The sequence below is a fragment of the Tenrec ecaudatus genome, chromosome 2, assembly GCF_050624435.1.
Source record: "Tenrec ecaudatus isolate mTenEca1 chromosome 2, mTenEca1.hap1, whole genome shotgun sequence".
NCBI classification, from domain to species: domain Eukaryota; kingdom Metazoa; phylum Chordata; class Mammalia; order Afrosoricida; family Tenrecidae; genus Tenrec; species Tenrec ecaudatus.
This window is the reverse complement of record NC_134531.1, coordinates 172694584-172701519: the sequence shown is the minus strand read 5'-3', so window position 1 is coordinate 172701519 and position 6936 is coordinate 172694584. Positions and strand designations below refer to the sequence as shown.

Genomic DNA, 6936 nt, shown 5'->3' with positions numbered 1-6936 from the left:
TCCTATTTCTCAACAAGGTCTTGTTTACTGCTGTAGTTTATCATGTAAACATATCTTTGGAGGAGACACAATTCAATCTGTAACAATTACCATGTGGCTATAATTCTCCTACTGTAAAAATGGCCACAGCGGTATTGCTGTGAAAGGAACGCTGCCAGGAACAGACACACCATAAACAAAATAACTCCACTTGAGAGCCTTGAGGAGAAGACAGAGAAATGGCTTTCTCTTTTTTAACCAATGATTTCACTTGACAAAATCAATAGCGATGAACTGATAGATGAGAATGGCTTATTTTCCCCGTTTTCTTTTCGTCTGAAAGCAAATGAGGAAAAGGAAAGTGCTTTGCAGCCAGTGATCATGCTAATGTTCTGGGTCATTTCCTCAAGGTGTCCTTAAAAGTGGCAATCTTCTTGGTTCAAAGCAATTCCCTCCCCCTAGATCCATCAGCCTCCCAAAAGTTTGACACCTTTTAATAACCTGCTTGCTGTTACCTCAAAAGCCACCACCATATGGATTAGCATTTTCTCAGGTATTTGTCCTCTAAAAACTAATTTTATAAAAGATAGCGAGAGAGAAATAAGAATGAAAAGAAAAGCAAAATTTGAAAATGACAATTTCTCTTTAGAGTTGATGGTCCATACTATTGTCCATGTATCTGTGTGGCACTGGGTCCTTTCAGAGGCTCCTCACACCAGTTCTCACAACCCACGAGGTAGGTAAACAAGTCAAAGGGTTTTCCAAGTGAAAAAGATGGAGCAAGAAATGCTGAAGTATTAGTCTGTCCATACTGTGGTATTGGAAACGAGCTATGTGATCAGTATTCCAACTACCAGCAGGATCACCCAGGTGGACAGGTTGCTCTGGAGCTGCCAGACTAAGACAGACTATGAAGAAAGGCCGATTGATCTACATCCATAAATTAATAAAGAAAAAACCCAAGGATCACAAAGAATATTGCCTTATATAGTATTAGAGGATGACCACCCGCCACTCCTGAGGACATGAAAATAGAACTGAAGCTGATTCAGGTCCAGGCAGTGTTTCACTCTGCTGGACATGGGTTCCTCATAGGTCAGAGCTCCTTCAGTGGCAACTCACATGATGTTGTGAGGCCTCCAACACAATGGGAAGCTTGTTGACTCTAAGTGCCAATAACCCCAAAGAGCAGATAGTTTAGACAGAATTTAAGTAATACCATCAATTATCAGTGATATTACGGCCCTGTCCCTCTCTCTCTCCCAAACATGTATTTTTTTGCGTATGAATGCCTGTGAGTATTTTGCTCTATGTCTCTCTACAGAGCTGAGAATCTAAGGCTCTGGACCTTGTGTGTATGTATACAGAGTATCTCTCTCTCCTTCTAAGTGCATCTCTGACGTATTTTTTTCATTATGCCCTTTTCAGTTTGCGTGTTTAATTTTCCCTTTTCTCGATCTCTCTTTTTCCAACCATTTCTCTCCATATGGCCCTTTTCTCTGTACTACCAGCTCTGCATATTTTCCAAATTTCATATTCAGTTACATTTGTTTGATATGATAATAAGAAGCTCCTTAAATGTTCACACTTCTAACCTTCATTAGTTGGGAGTATAATGGGAAATTTTCCTCTCCAAAGGTCCTGGTAAACCTCAAAAATTATTCTGGTTGACCTTGTTTGGGACCTAGAGCCTCAACTGAACCACATTTGCACTCTTATAAACCAAGGTTAGGCACATGCTGGCCTTTATTGAGGGACATCTGGGTTTGACCCCATGAGAACCACTTTGAGAGTACAGTAACAGTCCCCTGCTCCCCCACCCACCCCCACACATACAAAAGGCAGGATGTTGTTACCAAAAAAGGCAGAGGGCTGTTGAGAAGGAAAGGCAACCCATGCCCGTATGGCCTCAGTTTCAGTATGTGATCTATTGCCTGGCTATGGTTTTGTTTTTATTTTAACGTTCATCTGCTCTTAAAGTAAAGTAAAAAATAGAAGTCCATATTTTACCTTAAATAATGCCACATGGTAAAAAAAAAAAAAGATGCTTTTTAAAATCACTGAAGATAAAAGCCACTTACTCCTAGGCCAAATTTCTGTTTCTTATAGGTAAAGTTCATACATCAAGAATTTTTATGAGAAAATCTGTTTCCAGCTATGAATTACAAAGAAACAGAAGGAATGTTTATATATAGTAAGTCACATCATCTCTGATCCTCAGTTTCTGAGTTTGTCAAATGGGGTAATGTAAGTCAATTGGCTAGTTACCAATGTTTGGAGCATGAAATCCACATACAGTCACCCTGGCAGAAAGTCCTGGTGATCTACTTGGAGAAATACCCTGTGGAGAAGAGTTCTATCATGACAGACATCGGGTCTCCATGAGACAAAGAGAAGACTATGGCAATTGATTTTATATACTAGACATGTCTTTTTTATACTAGACATGTCTTTCCCCACTATATTAGCAAATCCTTGGCCAACTTTTCAGCACGTAACTGCACTTACTTTATTTTTCTAAAAATGTTTGCTGAAAAAAATCCTTCGCAGACATGTGTGTCAGTGGCTAGAACTGTTGGAAGCGATGGCCCAGAGAATCTGGCACCGATGAACCCTGGAGCAGTGTGTGAAGGAGGTCAGCAAAGCCACGGTGCTTTCTCGTGATTTGACATGGATGGGCATCAAGCTTTTCCTCTTTAACAAAAATGCTTTATGACTTTCATAAGAATCTAGAGAATGGTAAAAAAATTTTATGGGAGTCCTCTAAAAAACTGGTAATTAACAACTTTGATAATGAGCAGATTTGGCAACAACTGGAGTTACAAAATGAACCACTTTTACAATATTTCCAGTATGCAGTAAGCAAAGCAAATGAAGAAAAGCACATCAGTCTCCTAGAGACTGAAGAGCAGGCATATAATGACCATGGCTCAGAGATGGAGGTGGATGGACAGGAGGACTTAGAACAAGACATGGAGGAGAAAGACGTGTCGGGCTTCAGTGGTGATGATTTTAAAGGACGTGTGGGCACAAAGCATGCCAGCAAATTGGATCAGAGGAAAAGCCCAGATTTCAGCATTAAGGCTGCAGATGATGACTTGGAGATCAACAACTCAGAAGAGCAGAGCACGATGAAAGACAAAGTGCCTAAGAAACCAAGAGAAAAGTCAATAGTAGGTGATAAATTCTTTAAGCTATCTGAAATGGAGATATTTTTAGGAAATCTAGGGAGAAAAGGGGGGAACCAAAAAGTAGTGTGAAGGAAGAAGATATTAATATTTTTGAAGATATTAAGTCTGATGAAGATGGAGGAGGACTGTTCAAAAGTCAAAATTTTAAGTCAGGAAAAAATTCCAGAAACCTAAAATACAAAGATTTTTTTGATCCACTTGAAAGTGATGAAGATAAAGCAAGTGTTGATGATGAACTAGGTTCAAATGAAGAAGAAATGACTGAAAAAAAGAAAACATTTTTGAAATGGATGAAGGTTTTGACCTTGAAGAAAATGAATTCAGTCAACAATATAAAGGATTATGATGTGTGACCTTTGCTCTACCAGATGATAATGAAACTGAAGCTCTAAATACCTTAAATGTAAAGAAAGATTCTGATGAAATTAAATCATTCTTTGAAAAAAAGACATGAAAAGATGAATGAGAAGATTGCATCTTTAGGAAAAGAGTTGTTGGGGTGGGAGGGGGGACCACATAGAAGCTTCAAGGGGCAGTGACAGCACAAAAGAGACCAGAGCCTTCTGGAGGAGACCCTGCACTTTGACCATCTCCAGATGGCCCCTGTGATCCCAGAGGAAACCACTCTTCAATAGAAGATATTATTAAGCAGAGGATAAAAGATCAGGCTTGGGATAATGTAGTATGTAAAGAAAAACCCAAAGAAGATGCATATGAATATAAAAAGCATTTAACATTAGACCATGAGAAAAGTATATTGAGTCTTGCTGAAATTTATGAACAAGAACATATCAAACTCAACCAGCAAGAAACAACAGAAGAAGAAAATCCAGAGCATGTAGAAATTCAGAAGATGATGGATTTGCCTTTCTTAAAATTGAATGTCCTTTCAAACTTCCTTTTCATACCTAGACCTCCTGCACCTGAGAATAAAGTTGTGGCACATCTGCCAGCAATAGCCATGGGAGAAGTGGCCCCAGTGAGTGTTAGTGATGAAACTCCCCTGGCCCCTGGGGGAATTAAGGAAATAAATAAAGTTGGAGATATAAAAACAGCTTCTGAGAAAACAGCCACAGACAAGAAATGAGAATGAAGGAAAAAGAAATATCAAAAACATATGAAGATAAATTCAAAAGAAAAGCAGAGAAAAGTGTTGTTCAGATCAGGCAGGGAAATACACCAAAGCATTGGCCTCAAATAAATTAAAACAATTGACAAAGGCAGGCAAAGCATCCCTCCTAAACGATGATGGAAAAGACAAGGTCTTGAAGTCATCTCATGCATTCTTTTCTAAGTTACAACATCAAGTGAAGATGCAAATCCATGACAAGAAGAAAACAGAAAATACAAACTATATTCATAAATTAAAGCTATGATGTATTTTTAATATGTAAATATTGTGAAAGCTTGTATTCTTCATTGCTCTAGTTTATAATAAAAGACCATCTCTAAATTTGAAAAAGAAAAAGGCTTCCCAGTTGAAATGTCAGTAATGGAACCCATTTATTTACAAGGCTCAGTAATTGGAAAGTATGGCCTTGTTAACAGAAACCAGCTTGAAGACCGCATGACAGAATTTTACAAGACCAATGACTTACCCATTGTAAATATCTTTTTAAAATATTATAAATCCCATATGCACGTGGGCGGCACCACTTAGAATACTGAGCGATCAATTGACTATATATATACATATATATATATACATATATATATATATATGGAAAGAGACAAAAGAGGAGCTCCACAAAGAACAAAAGTCCACAAAAGGCAAAATACTTTATCAAAATATAAAGGTCACCTCAAGAACTAATTAGACAATTGGAACATTAACGACCAAAGATGTTTTAATTGGGAAAGTAGATCAATAATATTATGCACAAAAAAGGTTACTAAAGAGACAAAAATTAAATAAAAAAGGAAATACCTGGAATGGATATCAGAAGGGTTGCTGAAATTTGCTGTAGAATTTAGAGTTGTTGTTGGGTGTCATCGAGTTAGTTCTGACTCACAGGGACCCAATGTACAACTAAAGGAAGCACCACCTGGTCCTGCACCATCCTCACAACTATTTTTATGTTTGAGTCCAGTGATGCAGCCACTGTGTCAATCCATCTCACTGATAGCCTTCCTCTTTTTCTCTGCCTTTCCACTTCACCAAGTGGGGTAGTTGCATAATTTCATGTCAGATTGATCAATAAGTAAAGGGGTGGTGTTTAGCCTATCAATCAGCTCATAGCTGTATGATGCATCCTTGTGGGTGTGACCTTCTCATGAGGATTCTGAGAACTTCCCCTCTTTCTCCCTGGAGGTGAGTTACACTGAGGTCTGTACCAGCACTGAGATGCTTCCTCTAGTCAACCTGGCCTAACCCACCAAGTTTGATGCCCTTCTCCTAGAACTGGTCTCTCACAATAACATGTCCAAAGCACATGAAATTAAGTCTCCTTACCTCTAAAGAGCATTCTGACTATACTTCTCCCAAAACAGATCTGTTTTCTCTTTTCTCTTTTGGAAGTCCATGGTACTTTCAATATTTTTCACCAACACTATAATTCAAACTCATCTCTTTTTCTTTAGTCTTCCTTATTCAATGTCCAACTTTCACAAGCATATGAGACTATTGACAATACCATTACTTAGGCACACCTTAGTTCTCAAAATAACATCCTTGTTTTTCAACACTTTAAAGAGATCTTGGGCAACAGATTTAATCAATGCAATGTGTCATTTGATCTCATAATTTCTGCTTCCATGAGCCTTGACTGTGGATGCAAGCAAAATGAAATCCTTGACACTTTTAATATTTTCTTCGTTTACCATGATGCTACCTATTGCTTCAGTCTTGAGAAGTTTTGTTTTCTTTAAATAGATTTATAATCCCTACAGAAGGCTGTAATCCTTAAACTTTATCAGCAAGTACTTCAAGTCCTTCTCACCCTCAGCAAACACTGTTGTGTCATCCTCATATCAAGGGTTGAATTAATACACCTTCCTCCAATCCTAATGACACATTCTTCTTCATATAACCCAGCTTCTCTGATGAGCTGGTCAGCATACAGATTGAACCAACATGGTGAGAGGATACGACTTTGATGCACACCTTTCATGATTTTAAATCATGTAGTATTCTGTTGTTCTGTTCACACAACTGACCATTGATCCATGCACAAGTTCCACATAAATACAACGAAGCAATTCCCATTTTTCTCAGAGCTCTCCGTAGTTCATTATGATACACATAGTTGAATGCCTTCGCATAGACAATGTCACAGAAGTAAACATCTTTCTGTTATTCTCTTCTCTGACCCAAGATCCATCTGTCATCACCAATGGTATCCCATGGTCTGTATCGTCTTTTGTATCTGGCCTGAACCTCTGGTAGCTCCCTGTTAATGTACTGCTTCAACTGTTATTGGATGGATGATCTTCAGAAAAATTTTAATTGCATGTGATATCAATGTTATTGTTCTATAATTTGAGCATTCTGTTGGGTCACCTTTATTTGAGATAGGATACAATTATAGATCTCTTCCAGTCAGTTGGCCAGGTTCCTGTCTTGCAAATTTCTTGGCATAGACAAGTGAGCGTTTCCCGGACTTCATCGGCTTGTTGATGCATTTCCATTGGTATTACTTCAGTTCCTGGAGCCTTGGTTTTTGCTAGTGCCTTCAGTGCAGCTTGGACCTCCTTCATTTAGTACTCTAAGTTCTTGCTCATATTCTAGCCTTTAAAAGGTTGAATGCTGACTAGTTCTTTGGGGTCC

General features: G+C 38.4%; 1 pseudogene; it reads left to right on the top strand.

Annotated features, from left to right (window-relative positions):
• The first annotated feature begins 2563 nt into the window (after nt 1–2563).
• On the top strand, nt 2564–4546 carry LOC142440197 (U3 small nucleolar ribonucleoprotein MPP10 pseudogene; annotated as a pseudogene).
• Nucleotides 4547–6936: the final 2390 nt, after the last annotated feature.